This window comes from Ceratotherium simum, chromosome 5 (assembly GCF_057802395.1).
Source record: "Ceratotherium simum simum isolate JZ-2026a chromosome 5, ASM5780239v1, whole genome shotgun sequence".
NCBI lineage: Eukaryota > Metazoa > Chordata > Mammalia > Perissodactyla > Rhinocerotidae > Ceratotherium > Ceratotherium simum.
Genome location: NC_141904.1, coordinates 36,493,581 through 36,513,602, shown reverse-complemented (window position 1 = coordinate 36,513,602; position 20,022 = coordinate 36,493,581). Strand labels below are relative to the sequence as shown.

Here is a 20,022-nt window from a genome sequence, read left to right as displayed (position 1 = left end):
TTATTTACACGAATAGTCATCACAGGCGCCAGCCTGCTGGCATAGTGGTTAAGTTCACACGCTCCGCTTCGGTAGCCCGGGGTTCACGGGTTCAGATCCCACACAGACCTATGCACCGCTCATCAAGCCATGCTGTGGTAGCGACTCACACACAAAAAAGAGGAAGATTGGCAACAGATGTTAGCTCAGGGCCAATCTTCCTCACCAAACAAACAAACAAAAAGAATAGTCATCACAGAGTGTTATAAAAGTGGAAAAATTAGAAAAAACCTAAATATCCAATAGTATATGTTGATTAAAATATGGCTTATCCTCATGAAAAAATACTATGTAACCATTAATAAAAATGGTCACTTAGCTAAGAAAAAAAATATCAGGCACAAAGCTGTAATTCCTCCCACAATCCACCACTCTAATAAAACTATAGACCATATATTTAAAGGAAACTACCACAGACAAAAGATTAACTGTGACTATTTGGGGGTGATGGCATTACGGGTGATTTTTTTTTCCCCTTTGTGCTTTTTTCATATTTTTTAAATGTCTGGAATGAAAACATTATTCCTTTCATAATTATGGTAAACATAGCTTTAAACAATGTTGTTTCAATGATACGAGAAGATATTCACAACATAGTAGTAATATATAAAAGAGGGCCCAAGGAAGAGTCACAATATGAAAATATACCCGCATGTGTGCTAAGAGAAAAAATGGACGCCAGGTCCCCGGCTTGTTAACAGTAGTCAACGCTCGTCGTAACTCAGGGCTTTAGGTTAAGGGAGCAGATGTTCTAGCCTGTTCAGAATAATCCCAGTTTATGCCCCGGATTAGCTGGGTAATTGGTATCTCTCTTGCTCTCAGAAGTGTCCTGCTAAATTATACACTCAACTTAATTATAAGAGTTCTAATTTTCCCATTTGTGTTTTTCTATATTTCTAAATTCTAACAAACATAATGTGTTTCCTTAATTCTCATTTGTACTTCCACACACACATTTTAATGTTGTTGAAATTGCAATGTAATTTACAACAGACTGGTGCTCTTCAGCTGTCCTCTCCCCAGGTTATAAAATCAGTGGTGGGTCTTACAGTCGGTAGGATCTTAGAATTGAGGAAACACAGCATATTAATTTAGAAATGGGGAAAACATAGAAAATACATTAAATGTTCTTTTTTTAAGATTCTCAGACCTAGAGAACTGGATAAAAGCAGATGGATAAGACCCCTGTGTGCAGCCAGGGTCTTACCAGGAGTAGGAGCTAGTGTTTCTCAGCTGTCCCCTGATGAGGTGATTAACAAAACAGAAGAGGGTGACTGCCTAGGAATCTTCTCTAGGACTGGTGGGAGCAGGGGTGGGCCTACAGCCCCTGTTGGGACATGAGCTTTTTCATAAGGTGCTGAAATAACATTGATAACGCCAATTATTTTCATGAATGGCTAATTTCATTAGGCACTTACTGTGTGCCAGGCAGAGCATAGTTGAATTATTACAACAACCCTTGGTGGGTAAGTGCTATTATTAGCCCCATTCTATAGATGAGGAAACTGAGACAGGGGAGAGGTACCTGTCCCGGGCCATACAGAGCTTTGCATACAGAGCTGTATGCAGAGATGGGATTCAGTCTTTTCCATCTGGCTCCAGAATGTGGTTCTTAACCACAGCATACTGCTTCCTGCCTCTTTTATGTTCTTCCCAAACTGTGAGATTGCGCAGAAGAATTAATCAGCAACGCCAAAACTATAAAGCTTTCCCTGAGGACTCAATGGTCTGGGGGACAGTGGGCGGGGGGGGCGGAATTTGGCACAAGAGGCTTAAACAAGCTTCTTGCAGCCAGATATTCTGATTCCCTTGGTCGAGGTATAAAAAGAACACCTAACACCCTATTAGTGCACTGTCGCTGACTGTGTTTTCCACAAATGGCCACAGCACCATTTCCAGTCTCACAGGTTCTTCCAGAACCTTGCTGTTCCCCAAGAAGAAGCAGAATCTATTTCCCTTCCCCTTGAACCTGGCAGCCCTGACGGCCGCCTAGAATGTGGTGGAAAAGACACTGCTAACTCCCAAGGCTAGGTCATAGACCTCGATACAACTTCCTTCTGACCCTGTTTCACGACACTCACCCTTAGAATCCTCCCACCATGCCATGAGGAAGCTCAGATCACTTGGAGAGGCCACGGGTAGGTGTCGGGCCAACAGTCCCAGCTAAGGGTGCTGGTCACCAGCCAGCATCAACTGTGACATGTGAGAAGGTAAGCCTTCAGTTTATTCCAGCCCCAGCCTTCAAGTCTTCCCAGCTGAGGCCCAGTCCTTATGGAGCAAAGACAAGCATTCTTTGCCCTGCCCAAATTCCTGAGCCACAGATTTGTGAGAGTAAGTGGTTGTTTACACCACTAAATCCTGGGGTAACTTAATATGCAACCATAGTAGCTGGAGCAGACACGTAAACAAAAAAAGCCCCTGCCTGGTCTGTTTTGAAAGTAGCGTATGAATTGTGCTGGGTTTCATGCTTTGATTCTGTGCACAGGGAACCTGAGATCTGTCCAGAGCGTAGGGATGGGCCCAGGTGAGAGAGAGACAACATCTGTGACCTACACCTGGAACTCTGGCTTACCAATGTCCCCTCAGCAGAGATGCTCTTGGGGCAGGCTCAGCCAAAAGGCAGCTGCCATGGCTGAGAGTCTTGTCGCTCAATATTATACAATGAAACCGCCGTGGTGGGGTGACTTGAGAATGGCTTGATAAATCCCCACCTCCGTCCCGCATCACTGAGTGGATGCTCATCCTGAATTGTCCGCAGACTATAGGTTCTGACGGGGCTAAAACTGCCGGGCCTGGAGGCTCCAAGCTTGCTTTGGGTAAATGAAAAACAACAGTCAGAGGAAACTTTCGAGAGTTCTTGGTTTTGGCTTCCCAGTAGCCATGGAATCCAAGAGAGAGAAGTGGGAGGACAAAGAACTTTTGCCTCCATAGCCTCTCAGCCCTCACCTCTGAGCAGCTCAGCTCGTAAGAATCATTTATTTACGCTTCCTGGTAAGATTTCATTTGAAACGAAGATCCTACTACCGAATATCTATATATTGATTTTCTTTAAATGAAATGTGGCAACTCTGTCCACATTGCTGCAGCACAGCTAGGTTCTTTTGAGTTTGGTGAGCTCATACAGTCCAATGTGTGCCTTGTGACAATGCAACCCTCCCACCACTTTTCTCTACTCAAGCTAATAGCTTGCTGGTCCCAGAAGGATGAGAGACATGTGGACAGTGCTAAGTCACTCCCGATACCCCAGGTGAACTCAGCCCAGATCAGATGACAGCAGCCAACCCCCAGACATGGGAGCAAGCTTAGCTCATGATGAGCAGAGCCAACCCCAGCTGATCTCAGTCATGTGAGCAATAAACACTTATTGTTGTACGCCACCACAGTTTTATGACTATTTGTCATACAGCAAAAGCTAACTGATACATCTGTTTTCAGAATTTCCCTGGTTTCCCAGTCAGGCAACCCTAGTTTTAAAGTAGAAAGAATACAATTATTTATTCAATGATTATTTATTAAGTACCAACAATGCTCCCAGCCCTGTGCTTAGCACTAGGGATCCAAGGCTACGCTGGTTTCCACTTTGCCAAAGACAATCCTAGGGAAACCTTGATGCAGGAGAAATAGTCACGCTGCTCAGTACTTTGGCCACTATCCTGGGGAAGTCAATATGTGGAGAAGCTGTGGGGCCTGTCCCAGCAGGAGGCCTGGCATCTAGCCCCGGGCTTGTGCCAGAAGTAAGTGCCTGCTGAATTTGAGAATGTGGGTGTGGGATGCTTTAATTAAAGACCCAGGCAGCATAATGCCAAAAGAGTGCCAGCCTGGGGAAGAAGAAATTAGTCTGGGATAAAGAATGACAAAGCAAGTACACAAGAACCATTAAGGGACTGTAAGCATGTGTCACTGATGGAAAACCACAGTTGTTAAGGATGTATGATCGTCATATGGTACCCAGTGAGGAGTGGAGAAGGAAGTCGGAGTGTTGGCCAAAGGTTAGCCTCCATTCAGAACAAGTAGAGCTGAACGGAAGCAATAAAGCATGGCTAGCAACCTCCATAGGTCAAATAGTCATTTAGTAAACACAATTATAGTCGGCCTTCCATATCCACAGGTTCCGCATCTGCGGATTCAACAAACTGCAGATCAAAAATATTACAGTTGGGCCGGCCCCGTGGCTTAGCGGTTAAGTGCTCGCACTCCGCTGCTGGCGGCCTGGGTTCAGATCCCGGGCGTGCACTGACGCACCAATTCTCTGGCCATGCTGAGGCCACATCCCACATACAGCAACTAGAATGATGTGCAGCTATGACATGCAACTCTCTACTGGGGCTTTGGGGGAAAATAAATAAATAAAAAATTAAAAAAAAAAAATTACAGTATACGGGCATTTTCGATCTGCAGTTGGCTGAATCTCCGGATGTGGAACCCATGGATATGGAGGGCTGACTGTAGGGACTTTGGCATCTGCGGATTTTGGTATCAGCAGACAACTGTATGAGCAGGCCAGTTAACTGCCCTGAGCCTCAGTTTTCTCATCTTTAAAATGGGGATGATAAAACCTACCACACAGATTTGATATGGGGATTAAATGAGCTGATTCAGGCAAAACATTTAGAACAGCCTGGTACTGCTCTAGTAAACACTCAAGAAATGTTAAGTATTAAAACTCCTTTCAGAGGTTTGTTGGGAAGAGTAAATGGGATGTTGGAGAAGCTCTTGACACAGAGTAGCACGTAAACAGTGATCCTTCCAAGTGCAGTGAGTTGTCACCAGGAGATGAGCACAATATAAGGACAGCTTAGACACAGGCCTTGTCCTAAAGGGTAAGGAGCTTCAGACCCAGACATAAGTACCTTAAAAGAAAACAGGGGCTAAATACTGTCAGGGAGGTACAATTCGTGAGGAAGCATGCTTAGACGAGGGAGGTCAGGCATGTCCTCTGTGAGGAGCAGATGTGGCCCTTGTGTGGACTCTGTAGGAGGCAGGAATTGAATATACAGAGAAGGCGAAATGGAGGCTTCCACCAGAGGAACATGGCAAGGGAAGGCATAGGGGTGGAAAAGCACAGGGAGTATTTGGGAGTAGGTGAGTTGTCCGATTCAGGCAAACCCCCCATGTGTATGAAGGGGTGTGATGGGAACAAAGCTGGCAGAGAGCAGTGGGGCATCAGATTCCAGGCTGAGAAAGTAGACATTACTGGTGGGCAGGGAGTAGCCAGTGAAGGTCACTGAGCAGAGGAAAGACACAGGCAGAACTGTACTTCTGGAAAACTAATCTAGTAGCAGGTGGACTGGAGATGGGAGAGAAGAGACTCAGCGGTCAGTTGGGAGGAGGCTTTGTCAGTCCTAGCAAGGTACTGAGGACTAGAATCAGAGCACCAACCAGAGGACACGGGCGGCAGAGGAGGGCAGCAGGTGGCATGGATGTCCCAAGGGAGCCTCTGAGAATCCAGGCTGCATGGTGATGTGGGGAGCAGGCCCCCCTCCAATCACAGGGTCCACGCAGCTGGCGGGGTTCCAACAGGAAACTCCCCTTGCTAGCTCGGTAGGGAGGTAGCCGCCTCGGATTCCTCAAATTGCTGACAACTGATTCAAAATGAGCTGGCAACTTCGTCTGTCCAAACACTTCCACATATGAAACCATGGATTAAAGAAAAAGGCGCCAGGCCTCACCTCTTCTGCAGGCCATTAGCTGTCCCCTTCCACTGCTCTCTGGCCCAGTTCTGGAGAACAACTCCCCAGAGAGAACCTCTCCCGCCTGCTCTCTGGCTGCCTGTGCTTCTAGGGGGCAGAAAGCCTGCTGTGGTGAACCGCCCCCTTAGACAGGCAAGACCACAGGGCTGTGGCGTGGACACCTCGCCCCTTTCTTCCTCTCTGCTCCAGCCACCTTGTCCCAGTTCGAAAGCATGATTACTGTGACCTGTGCCCCCAGGTTTATCGAAGTCATTTCAGAAGGCAGGTGTTGAGTAGGCCCTCCTCTGACGTCTGCATTCTCCTTTACTCTCTCACTTTTGAGTCATCTGAGTGCCAGCTGAAAACAAAGGCCTCCCTTCGGAAAGTTCCCTATCCCCTTTGGCCTTCATTTATTAAAAATAACTTGGTGAGGCTGGAACCCAGCCACTCCCTACATTTCCCCTCCCCTGGCCTGCAGGGTCACCCTGAGGCCTCCTTGCTGCTGCAAAAGCCACCTGGTGGTGAGACAAAGAGGGCCATTCAGTCCCACAAAGCAGCCCTGCTTCTGTCCTGCTCTGGATGCCTGTGGAGGAAGCAGGGAGGACGTGAACGTGACGTGAACAAAAGGTATGTCCTAAACAAAGCCTCCTCTCATGCACCTGCCAATGGGCAACTGGACCACTCAGACAAATCCGCCACAAATACCATTGCCTCCCAAGGGCAGGAATGGGGGCCGGGCATTCAGTAGGACCTCAATAATGTGAAGCAAATCCACTTGAATCGAGCTACTGGACTCAAATGCTTCCTCGTATATCCTGTTTCTGAATTGAGTTTCATAACTTCATGCTTTTCTAACGTGTGAGCAGAAGTGAGAAACAGATAAAGCCAAAAAGAACAGCAACCACAGGAAGAGGAAAGAGAGACAGGGAGTTAGAATAACCCACACAGACTATGAGTATGCGAATGTCTCAAAGGGAAGGACTGAAAGTGGGTTGGGTCATTAGCAGGTTTATGGATAAACTCCTTCCAGGCTATCAGAAACCCTCCACAAAATATTACCATATCAAATCCAACAATACATAAAAATACATAAATGCACACCAAGTAACTAAAGTTTATTCATGGAACGCACAGCTAGTTCAACATCTGAAAAATCAATGTATGTACCAGATTAACAGACCAAAGAAGAAAAACCAAATATCCTATCAATTGATACATAAAAAGCATTTGACAAAATTCAATATCCACTCATGATAAAAACTTTCAGGAAACTAGGGTAGCAGGGAACTTCCTTAACCTGAGAAAGGGCATCTACAGAAAAATCCACAGCTAACATCACACTTAGTGGTGAGAGACCTCATGCTTTCCCTTCAAGACAGGGAACAAGGAAAGGATGTCCTCTCTCATCACTCTTATTCAACATACTGCTGGGAGTTGCAATAAGGTAATAAAAAAAAATAAAAGGTATATAGATTGAAAAGGAAGAAACAAAACTTCTTTATTTGTAGACAACATGATTACCTATGTAGAAAATCCCAAAGAATCTACAGAAAAAGATCCTAGAACTAAAAAATGACTTTAGCAACGTCACAGGTTGCAAGATCAATATATAAAAATCAACTGTATTTCTATATATTAGCAAAAACAAATGAAACTGCATACAGTCACGTGTTGCTTAATGGTGGAGATACATTCTGAGAAATTTGCTGTTGTGTGAACATCACAGAGTGTACTTACATAAACCTAGATGGTGTACATAGCCTACTACACATCTAGGCTATACGGTACTAATCTTATGGGACCACCATCGTATATGCAATCCATCATCGACTGAAATGTCGTTATGTGGCACATGACCGTATTAGAAACAAACAGGACTATTTATAGTAGTGGCAAAAAAACGGAAATACTTATTAGGCATAAATCTAACTTTAGAGTATGCGCAAAACTACAAAATACTGATGTAAGAAATCAAAGAAGACCTAAATAAATGGAGAGGTATAACACATTCATGGAATAGAAGATGCAATATTGTTAACATCCAATTTTCCCCAGATGGATATACAGGTTCAACACAATCCCAGTCAAATCTCAGCAGGCTTTCTGGGGAGATATTGACAAGAGGACTCTAAAATTTATAAGTAAAGGCAAAGGGGTTACAAAGTGAAAAGAGGATTGACTAAAAGGGACAGCACAAGGGAACTTTGGGGTAATTGGGCTGTTCTGTATCTCACTGTGGTGATGGATACATGATTCTATGCATTTGTCAAAATACACATAACTGTTCTAAAAGTCCTGGAATTGATTGTGGTGATGGTGGCACATATTCTGTGAATACACTAAAAACCAGTGAATTGTACACTTTAAACGGATAAACTGTATAGTATGTGAATTATATCTCAACAAAGCTATTACCAAAAAAAACCTAAAAAACCCCCCAAAACTGAAAAAAAAAAAAACAAAAAACAAAGACATTTGCAGAGAGATGGTCTGATGATACAGCCAAACCACAGAGTGGGAGGCTGTGGAGATGAGAGGCCCCAGCCCTCACTACGCTTTGTAAAAACCTCACTACAGCATTTCCACAGGGTTCTTCAGAACTCTGACTTTTTCTGCCCCGGGATTTCTTTTTTTTTTTTTTTTTTTTTGTGAGGAAGATCAGCCCTGAGCTAACATCCATGCTAATCCTCCTCTTGTTGCTGAGGAAGACCGGCTCTGAGCTAACATCTATTGCCAATCCTCCTCCTTTTTTTTCCCCCTAAAGCCCCAGTAGATCGTTGTATGTCATAGTTGCACATCCTTCTAGTTGCTGTATGTGGGACGCGGCCTCAGCATGGCCGGAGAAGCGGTGCGTCGGTGCGCGCCCGGGATCCGAACCTGGCCGCCACTAGCGGAGCCGCGCACCTAACTGCCAAGCCACCGGGCCGGCCCTGCCCTGGGATTTCTTGACACCAAAACAGAAAAACCTTCCAGAAACACCCCTGATGTAGGAACGGCACAGCCCGCGACTCTCTCGGCTCCTCTGCACCAGTGCCCAGGCTTTTTTGAACTTGCCCAGCAATTCATATTCTGACCCAGTATATACGTGCATATATTAACGACTGGAAGAACAGTGATCTTGAAAATTTTCCTCTTACTTCACAGGACCGAAATCTGAGACCAAGAAAGGGGCCATGATTCACTCAGGGTCACTTAGCTGATGGGCAGCAGGGGCAAGAGCCAACCTGATGTTCTTTCTTCATCACCTCAATGCCTTTCTTCTAGGTCAAAACTATGAGCCTGGCACGTATTATGTGCTCTACATCTGATCGCTAAATGCAAAATAAAACCTCTGCAATACCCTGAAGGAAGGTGGGTTCTCTTCTCATTCAGACGCTGACCTGTGCCAATCTAACGTTCCATCAAAAGGACCAGTGCACGGGCCGGCCCTGTGGCTTAGTGGTTAAGTGCGCATGCTCTGCTGCTGGCGGCCCGGGTTCGGATCCCGGGCGCGCACTGAGGCACCGCTTCTCCGGCCATGCTGAGGCCGCGTCCCACATACACCAACTAGAAGGATGTGCAGCTATGACATACAGCTATCTACTGGGCCTTTGGGGGAAAAATAAATAAATAAAAATTAAAAAAACAACAACAACAAAAAAGGACCAGTGCAGACTTGTAGAAATAAGATGAGGATATGCAAAGGGAAAAGAGGATGAAGACCTTGTAGGAAATGTGACTATTATGCATATTAAGAACAGATTCAGTTGATTTCTGGGGAAAGGATTCAAGATTAAAGATCTCACCAGGACGCTGAAAGGAAGTAACAGAGTAATAACTAACATTTACTTAGAGCTCAAGTACTCCATGTAGGATGTGCACAGTAACCCTCAGGACCAGGTAATATCATCAACCCCACTTCACAGATGAGCAAACTAAGGCACAGAGAGGTTAGGTGACTTATCCAAGATCTCACTCAAGCAGTGGGATTCCCCATTCTCTTACTAGCTGTGTGACCTGGAAAAGCTACATAACCTCCCAGAGTCTCAGTTTTCCCATCTAGAAAGTGGAGACGACAAATAGCGCCCCACTTAGAGGGTTATCTCATCTGAGATAGTACCTGGAAAGCACTAAGCACCGTGTCTGGAATGTTTTACCAATTCTACATGTACTAAATGCAAAATAGAACCCTCATGGGGTCCCTGGAATAATTCTATTATAGTAAACAATCTGCAGGCCCTGTGTCATCACATTCTCTTTTTTATTTTTATTTTTTTGAGGAAGATCAGACCTGAGCTAACATCCATGCCAATCCTCCTCTTTTTGCTGAGGAAGACCGGCCCTGAGCTAACATCTATTGCCAATCCTCCTCCTTTTTTTTTCCCTTTTTCTCCCCAAAGCCCCAGTAGATAGTTGTATGTCACAGTTGCACATCCTTCTAGTTGTTGTATGTGGGACGCCACCTCAGCATGGCCAGACAAGCGGTGCGTCGGTGCGCGCCCGGGTTCCAAACCTGGGCCGCCAGTAGCGGAGCGTGCACACTTAACTGCTAAGCCACAGGGCCGGCCCCCGCATCACATTTTTGAGTTACCATTTCCTCTTCCTTAGCTGAATTTTCTGGAAGGAGTCTCTTTCTGTATGTGAATTAGAAACTAAATAGAAGCCATCACTCCGTCAGCCTTATTCTTCTTCACTTTTCCCCTTTGCCCTGAGGAATGGAGACTGACATTGACTTACAGTGGACATCTGTTCACGGACAGATGGTCTGTGCAATTTGAATATTTATCATCTTAGTAGTCTGTACTTTACCTCTTCCTAAAGCAAGAAGGCAATAAAGGGAGCCTTAGTAAGAAACGTCAAAGATGAAGGGAAGAATAGAGATTTGCACCAAATAGGAGCTATGAATGCAGTGTTGAATTATCACTATGAAGGGCAACAAAGAAGGTGCAAGCTTTCAAAGTCAATGCAAAGTTAAGAACGAAAATTGCACCAAGAAAGCTTAGACTGGTCGGCCTGTAGGACGGGGTGGGGAGCTCCCCGGAAATAGACTCTGAAACACGTTCCCAGCCCCCATAGCAGTTAAAGGGCAGATATTAAGTGAGGAAAGAAGCACATAAATAATTGAGTTACAGAACCCCATGATATGACTTCAAATATATACTGTTAAATGAAAATAGCAAGGTGAAAACCATCAAAAAAGCAAGGTGTGCACTTTATAATGGAGGGATCAGGCTAATAACACCTGAGCCCACTGATCAATCTTAAGCTCATGAAAATACAGATACCCAGACATCACCTATCTCCTGATGGAAATACATAACCACCCATGAAGTGGTCTTGCAACAAACAAACAAATCTGAAGCTGATGAACCTCTAGATCTAATTTCCAATTTGTAGGAAATAGAGGGGAGTGGAGAACTCTCGACAACACCACAGGGATGCACTCAGACACATCTACTCAGCGGGAATGAACCATAGGAATGGATGACCAGATTTATTCAAGAAATAAATTGAAAAGAAAACGAAGACGGGGTAGGAATCCATAGATTAAAAGAGACTTGAGAGACGTATGAATGAAATATGTGTGGTTTTTATTTGGATCCTGATTTAAACCAACCAGTTGTTTAAAGACACACACACACACACCTCTGGCGAAACCTGAACAGACTGGATATTTGAGGATGTTAAGGAATTATTGTTAGCTTTTTAAGTTGTGACAATAGTAATATAAATGCTCATTATTAAAAAGAATGCATCCTGAAATATGGAGTCTAGGATTTGCTTCAAAATAATCCATGGGGTGGATGGGAGACATGGATGACACAAGATTGGCCATGTGTTGATAACTGTTTTAGCTGGGTGATGGGTATGGGTCATTATAACATTCTCAATATGGTTACGTTGAAAATTTCCCATAATAAAAACTTTAAAAAGCAAGGTACAGAACAGGGAGTATACTCAAACCATGGAGACAATGTTGCCACCAGGGAAGGGTGGCAGCTGAACAGAGCTGTAGGGAAACTTTTCCCAGTTTACCCTTTTTAGACTTTGTGAATTTTGAACTGAACCATGTGAATATATAACATACATAATATATACTAAATACTGAATACATTATATATTATATTTTATATTTTGATTATAATATATATTATCTATTTTAAAAATAATTTAAAATAAAAAAATAGTAATTGTAGCAGAGATGGCTAAGTAATACCAAAATCTGTGCTCCTCCTTCTTTAATATTTTTTTTTTTTTAAGATTTATTTATTTATTTTCCTCCCAAAGCCCCAGTAGATAGTTGTATGTCATAGTTGCACATCCTTCCAGTTGCTGTATGTGGGACGCGGCCATGTGGCCGGAGAAGCGGTGCGTCGGTGCGCGCCCAGGATCCGAACCTGGGTCGCCAGCATCAGAGAGCGCACACTTAACCGCTAAGCCACGGGGCCGGCCCTGTGCTCCTCCTTCTAAAGTATGGAGCTATAGCTGAGAAGTGGTGCCTAGCCAGGGAACAAGGTGAGGGAAAGGCTATTGTGTTAAACCACTGAAATTTGAAGGTTTATTTGTTACAGCAGCTAGCGTTACACTAATACAATTAACAATGGTGAAAAACACCGTGAATGAACTGTGTGCTAGTAAGAGGTTATAATGAAGATGTAAACTAGTAAACTCTGAGTACAAATAAAATGGGCCAAAGTTGCCTTAATAATAGCTTTTAATTATTGTAATCTTATAATGGTCAATGAACTGGGTCATTCATTTCTTCTCATGACATGTCACAGTCTATATGGACCACATTCATGCTGTAAATTAGAAATTATTTTCAAATCAACAAAATAACATATATATCCTATGAGTGAATAATTCTATCTTTCAGACTTTATCTTAAAGAAAATAACCCTAGTGAGAAGAAAGCTCTCCTACACACTGTAAAACAAGGGTTGGCAAACTTTTTTGTAAAGCACCATACAGTAAATACATTATGGCTTGAGGGCCACAATGTCTATCACAACTACTCAACGCTGCCATTGTAGAGCAAATGCAGCAATATGCAATACATAAATTCACGGGTTTGGACATGTTCCAATAAAACTTTATTTACAAAACTAGATGGCAGTGGGCTGGCCCCGTGGCTTAGCGGTTAAGTGCACACAATCCGCTACTGGGGGCCCGGGTTCAGATCCTGGGCGCGCACCGACGCACTGTTTCTCCGGCCATGCTGAGGCCACGTCCCACATACAGCAACTAGAAGGATGTGCAACTATGACATACAGCTATCTACTGGGGCTTTGGGGGAAAAAAATAAATAAATAAAAAATTTTTTAAAAATAAAAATTAAAAAAAAAAAGAATATATAAAATCTCCAAGTAATTAAGTCTCAAAAAATTCTTTCAATGAGCATAAAATAAAAATTCTAAACGATAAGAGAGATTTGTGTCATCATACAATTAACATTTTCTTTCTTTCTTAGCAGTGCCTAAAACAACTGCCTTAGAGGTGATGAAATATGACACCTGTTTAGTGTTCAGACTTTCTGCCTTGTTCACCACTATATCCCCGGCAGCTGGTACAGGGCTGGGACAGAGTGGGCACTAAATAAATATCTGACAAAGTGACTTGAAGTGGAGCCTCTGCCAGGAAAAGGGCCATGACTAGGACACACCAAAGAGTTAGCACTCGAGCCAAAAATAGAAATCCGAAAGTGAGCTGGCCACGTCTGGCATTCGATTCTTTTAGTCTTTAATCCAACACAGTAATGCCACTATTTAGAGTTTCCTATGTTGCTTTAAATTAGGAACCCTGTCCTGACAGCTTGACAAACCGACAGACACTTCTCTCATCCCTCGGCTTGTCTCTGTTTGCTTTGGCGTAGGAACCCGCTGTTTTGACTGTGTGAGTCAGTGGAAACCTGTCAATTCAACTAAATAAAAAAGAAAGGTGCCATCACACTGGCAGCCCGTGCGGAAACTGTACCTTTATTAGAAACTCTGGGGGGCCGGCCCGGTGGCGCAAGCGGTTAAGTGCGCGCTCCGCTGCGGCGGCCCGGGGTTCGCTGGTTCGGATCCCGGGCGCACACCGACGCACTGCTTGGCAAGCCATGCTGTGGCGGCGTCCCATATAAAGTGGAGGAAGATGGGCACAGATGTTAGCCCAGGGCCGTCTTCCTCAGCAAAAAAAAAAAAAAAAAAAAAAAGAGGAGGATTGGCGGATGTTAGCACAGGGCTGATCTCCTCACAAAAAAAAAAAAAAAAAGAAACTCTGGGATGGGCACCCCAGCCTCTCCTTACTGGGGTTCCCACCTACATCTCCTCTCAGCCTCTCCTCCCTCTGCCCAGAGACTCCCAGCTTCCTGGCCCGAGGGCCTGAATTTCTGTGCCCGGGGCCCCACGGCACATTCTGGGTCTGGCAGAGGGGCCCTTCCCACAGCCAGACCCCCCCCTGCCCTCAGCAGGCGCCTCTCAACACAGCATTGTGTCTTCTGAGGAAGATCCAAGACTCTCAAGCTCTTCATCTGGCTGACTTTTTTGAAAGGACTGCTATTGTAGAGGCTTTGGCAAAGAAAACGTACTTTCATTCATTCATTTGAATAAAAAAAAAGATGAGTGCTTTCTATATTCCAGGCACCACCTCAGGAACCAGGCGCCCTGTGGTGACCCAGACAGAAAGGGCCTGCCCCTCTGCAGTTCAGATCCTGGTGGAGTGGACCCACCACCATCGAGTAGTCAAGAAGCGAATGAGGGGATTTCGGCTAGAGAAGTGCTCTGAAGAAATCAGACTGGACAACAGGATAGGGTGATGAGGGTTAGGGTGGAATTAGGGAGACTACTCTAGAAGGGGGTCGAGGAGGCCCTTCAGAGGCAGACAGGGAGTGGTCCAGTGGGGAAGGAGGCCATCTCCAGACCCAGGTTTGTCTGTTCCCTTAACTTTAAATATGAAAAATAGGGCCTCGGAGTTCTCTGCACATAGCTGACAGAAAAGGAAAGAGTAGAAAATCCTGCCTCTTAAAAGCCTCAGACAGAAAGTCACAAAAATCACTTCCACTCTCATTCCACTGGTGAGAACTAGCTGCCTGGCCACACTTAACTACAAAGAAATGTCTGTGTCTCCACAGCTGTCAAGCCGAAACAAGCCTCACTGTGAAAGAGGGAGCACAAGTTTTTGGTGAACAGCTAAATATCTCTGCCATCAAGTTGAACTCCCATATGGCAACATCTGACTGCATAATTACCATGAATCCAGGTGCACGGCAAAAAATATGAAAAAATAAAGAGTACCTAACTGCTAGGGCTGCTGTGAGGATTAAATGAGGTGATTCCTGTCAAGCCCACAGAACAGGACTTGGTAGGTGATGAGCCCTCAATAAATTTTAGCCATTGTCCTAAGGATGGGACATTTGAGCTAAATCTTTTTTTTTTTTTTTTAAACAGGACATGCAGTTAAGCTCAACTTGAAACAATAACTATTAACTTCAGATAGGAAGTTTGCACAAGGGACTGTAATGAAAACAAAAGCACTAAAATTGAGGTAAGTTACACCAGCATCCAAACACATTTTCTTTTCTTTCTTTTTCTTTTGCCTCCACTGTAGCTACAAAACGCTGAGAATCAGAGGGTCTCTCCCAAACGACGTTAATATCCAATGATGGGGTGCCCTGTCCTAGATTCTTCACAAATGTCAAGATCATGAAAGACAAGACTGTTCCAGATTGAAGGGGATTAAAGAGACATAAAACTGAATGCAACACGTGATCCGGGATGGGATCCTAGACCAGAAAAAGGACATTAGTGGGTCAACTTGTGAAATCTGAATAAGGCTGGTAGATTAGATAACAGCCCTGGTGTCGTTAGTTTCCTCATTTAGCTAACTGTACTGCGGTTTTGTAAGAGAAGGTCCTTCTTAGGAAATGCACAGTGAAGTACTGCTGGACAAAATGGCATCACGTCTGCAACTTACTCTCAGAGGGTTCAGAGAAAAAAATAACAACATGTATATAAATGGAAAATGATTTAACAAATGTGGTAAAATGTTAACAACTGGAAAACCGGCGGGAAGGGTATATAGCGAGTTCTTTGTACTGTTCCTGCAAAGTTTCTGTAGATCTGGAATTATTTATAAATAAAAAATTACAAAAGCGTATATAATTTAGAGACTTAAATCATCGGGCACTTCTACAAACATTTTAAAAAAGAGCAACTATTTCACAAGCAGTAGATTAAGCAAGGCTAACTTGACCACCATAATACATATTTTTTGAGCTGTAGTATCTTATCTTTAAGGATTCTTCTAGAATGCTGTTAAGATTTATTTGGCAATCTAATGGTTTGGGGGAGTTGGGGACACTTCATTCAATGCCTGTGGAAGGCCAGAAGGAGCACTTCTTTGGAACATACTTTTCATCTCTTGCCTCCACCCTGCCATCTGAGAATGACTCGCTGATCTTCTCTTCATTTGCTCTGTTTTGATGGTTCTGCTTTTCTCAGCAGAAATTCAAAGACCGCTTCTCTCTTTGAAGAAGCTACTAAGGAAAAAGATGTACTAAAATAAAGAAGATTCAGATGTAATTGCCTTCCAGAGTGGCAGAGGGGGGCCATCATCTCGCTAAAACTTCATTCCTGGAAATGAGCAAAGTGCTTCCAAAAGGAAAAGCTATTAAATGCCCACAGTCTACTCTGGTGAAGATTTTCAGAATCTGACTGCAGTGGAAAGTCTTAATTGGGGCCGGCCCTGTGGCTTGGTAGTTAAGTGCGCGCGCTGCAATGCTGGTGGCCCGGGTTCGGATCCCGGGTGCACATCGAGGCACCACTTCTCCGTCCATCCTGAGGCCGAGTCCCACATACAGCAACTAGAAGGATGTGCAGCTATGACATACAACTATCTACTGGGGCTTTGGGGGGAAAAAATTAAATAAATAAAATCTTTAAAAAAAAAAAAAAAAAAGAAAGTCTTAATTGGTTCCTGTGGAAGTCTGAAATCAGTACCACTGGGCTGAAATCAAGGCATCCGTAGGACTGCGCTCTCTCTGGAGACTCTAGGGAGAATCCGTTCCTGCCTTCTTCCAGCTTCCGGTGGCTGCCCTGGCATTCCAGGGCTCTTGGCGACATCACTGAAGTCTCTGTCACATCCTCACGTCACCACCACCTTCTCCTCCTCTGTGTGTCTCTTACAAAAATACTTGCCATTGGATTTAGGTCCCTCTCAGATAATCCAGATAATCATTTCAAAACTCTTAACTTAAATACATCTAGAAAGACCCTTGTTCCAAACAAGGTAACATTCACAAGTTGCCAGGATTAGGATGTGGATATATATTTTTTGGGGCACCACCATTCAACCCACATCTGGAAAGCAATTTTCACCCCTAAACCACACTAAAACAACTATATGTTGAAGTAGTGATCACATCTCTAAATACAGGATTGATGTCACCACAAACTGTGAAGTAGACTTACTGTCAGCAAGAAGACCCCCATCAGGACCAGGGGATGCAGGTTATGCTGCCAAGTTTTTCCTCTGCCCAAAGCAGCAGCCAGTAAACAGGATACACTGCTCAGTAATGGTGACACTTGGGGCCGGCCCGGTGGCGCAAGCAGTTAAGTGCGCGCGCTCCGCTGCTGCGGCCCGGGGTTTGCTGGTTGGGATCCCGGGCGCACACCGACGCACCACTTGTCAAGCCATGCTGTGGCGGCGTCCCATATAAAGTAGAGGAAGATGGGCGTGGATGTTAGCCCAGGGCCAGCCTTCCTTAGCAAAAAGAGGAGGATTGGCAGATGTTAGCTCAGGGCCGATCTTCCTCACAAAAAAAAAAATAAATAATGGTGACACTTGAGGAACCCTTGTAAAACCAATGTCACTTTATCAATACAACGGTCAGTGGTGCCTCTTGTACCTTTTCCAAATGAAACTCGCAACAGTATGTGTTCATCTCTGAAATCAAATACCTGTTCTCTAGGAAACGTTTTCTGTGGTTACGGTCCTAGGTCTTTCCAAGGAGTTAAAACAGATATGGTCAAGTTATTAACATTACCATGACATTGCTTGTAATTCTCCCATAAAAGGTTACAGAAATAATTTTGCTCCTTATTGATTTTATTTTTCATTCAGTAAACACTGATTTGTTTTCCTCTCCCTTTGTTTCAAATAGGAGTTGAGAAAAATACCATGACTGTTTAAGTGGACAGCAAAAAGTAACATCAAAAGTCTTGTGTGGGCTGTCAGGCAGCTGCCTGGCATTGCAGATCCAGGGGGCGCCTTGGCAAGTATAACGATAAGCCAATTTTGCAGGTGGAAGGAGGCTGCAGTCAGGTTTGTATGTTCCCAGAGTGCATCAGCTTAGCGCCTCAGCAGAGATCAGACAGACGGCAAGCAATTCCAATTCCAAGGAACACAAGCAGCCATTTATTCCATTGGTGCCCTGCTCAACTGGGCTCCCTTTAACCACGTCAGTGCATCATCCCCCAGCTCCTGCAGGGGGAGCTGCTGCTCACTCCTCCTACCTGCAACTTGCTGCTAAAGATTTCCCTCGGATGGCTGCAGCTGTCTGCTCAGAGGTCCCTGGGAATTTATCTACTCCCCTCTCTAATCTGTAGCCAAGGAAGGGTACAAAAGTCCAGCTCTGTTGCCTCAAAACAGGTGAATCTCGGGGCTGGCCCAGCGGCATAGTGATTACATTCGTGTGCTCCACTTTGGCGGCCCGGGGTTCGCTGGTTCGGGCGTGGACCAACACACTGCTTATCAAGCCATGCTGCGGCGGGCGTCCCACATGTAAAGTAGAGGAAGATGGGCATGGATGTTAGCCCAGGGCCAATCTTCTTCAGCAAAAAGAGGAGGACTGGCAGCAGATGTTAGCTCAGGGCTCATCTTCCTCACCAAAGAAAAAACAAAAGAAAACCAGGTGAATCTCCATGCTGCACCTCACCTTCCAGAGCTCCCTGCAAGATCAGGCTAAGGCTAGACATCTGAAACCCATCGTTGTCTAACTCCTTCTCGTACCCTTGCCTGGTCAAGGGACCAGTTGCACAAGAATCCCCATCTCTAGCTCTGCTTCTAGGGAAGCTAAATTCAACACTTTCTGAGATGGATGTTGGGAAATTCTAAGAAAAATGGTCATACAGGTCTTCTTGTTCCCTAGACTTTTCAGGTTCTTAATATCTTAAAGATACGTGGGATACTGGTGCAGTGGAACTCGGAACACTGTCTGAACACTCAGTCGAGTCTTTTTCAATGACAGCAGACTTGGAAGACCTCTGAAACTCTCTGGGAGAAGATCACAAGATGATGTTTGAGAATCTGAGGTACAGGACAGCTGAAAAAATTTCCAAGAGCATGCAACGTTTAGCCCAGGAATTCTACTTTTAGGAATTTCTCCTTCTGATATTCTTGTACACACACAAAACCAAGATGTGTACAAGGGTATCCACTATAGCACTATGAGATAAAAGATGGGAAATAACCTAAATGCCTGTCAGTCGGGGACTGGTTAAATAAATCATGGCAAATCCATTCTCTGCAACACAATGCAGCCATTAAAGAGAACGAACGAGGACTGGGGCCCGCCCGGTGGCTTGGCAGTTAAGTGCGCGCACTCTGCTGCTGGCGGCCCGGGTTCAGATCCCGGGCGCGCACTGACACATCGCTTCTCCGGCCATGCTGAGGCCGCGTCCCACATGCAGCAGCTAGAAGGATGTGCAGCTATGACATACAACTATCTACTGGGGCTTTGGGGGAAAAAATAAATAAAATAAACCTTGCCCTTTTAAAAAAAAAAAGAGGACGAGGACAATGAGAATACTCTGAATGGATATGGAATTATCTCCAAGATGGAAAGTTAAGTAATGAAAGTCCAGAATAGTAAGTAGAAATATGCTCCCATCTGGGGTAGGAGAGTAGACACACACAGACACAGACACAGACACACACACACACACACACACATAGAAGCACAAAATAACTCAAAGGATATTCAAGAAACTGGTATCACTGGTAGCCTCTAAGGAAGGAAAGTGGAAATTGGGGGGCTTTTTGTACTTTGAAATTCTAGATCCTGTGAATGTTATCTATTCAAAAAAAAGTAAACACCATTTTAACAATTGTACAACCATAGTTACTGTTTGGATCAGGATTTTTATTTTTTTAGAATGGCTCTGGGCACTAGCCCTGGTGGCCTAATGGTTAAGTTCGGTGAGCTCTGCTTCAGCGGCCCAGGTTCAGTTCCGGGGCGCAGACCTACACCACTCATCTGTTAGTGGCCATGCTGTGGCGGCGGCTCACATACAAAAAGAGGAAGACTGGCAACAGATGTTAGCTCAGGGCGAATCTTCCTCAGCCGGGAAAAAAA

At 44.5% G+C, this 20,022-nt stretch overlaps 1 protein-coding gene across 3 annotated transcripts in view; it reads right to left on the bottom strand.

The window, feature by feature from the left end:
• The window catches only part of CMTM7 (CKLF like MARVEL transmembrane domain containing 7), a 54,083-nt gene that overhangs the window by 23,991 nt on the left and 10,070 nt on the right, over positions 1–20,022 (bottom strand). The gene's annotated exons all lie outside the window — the stretch shown is intronic.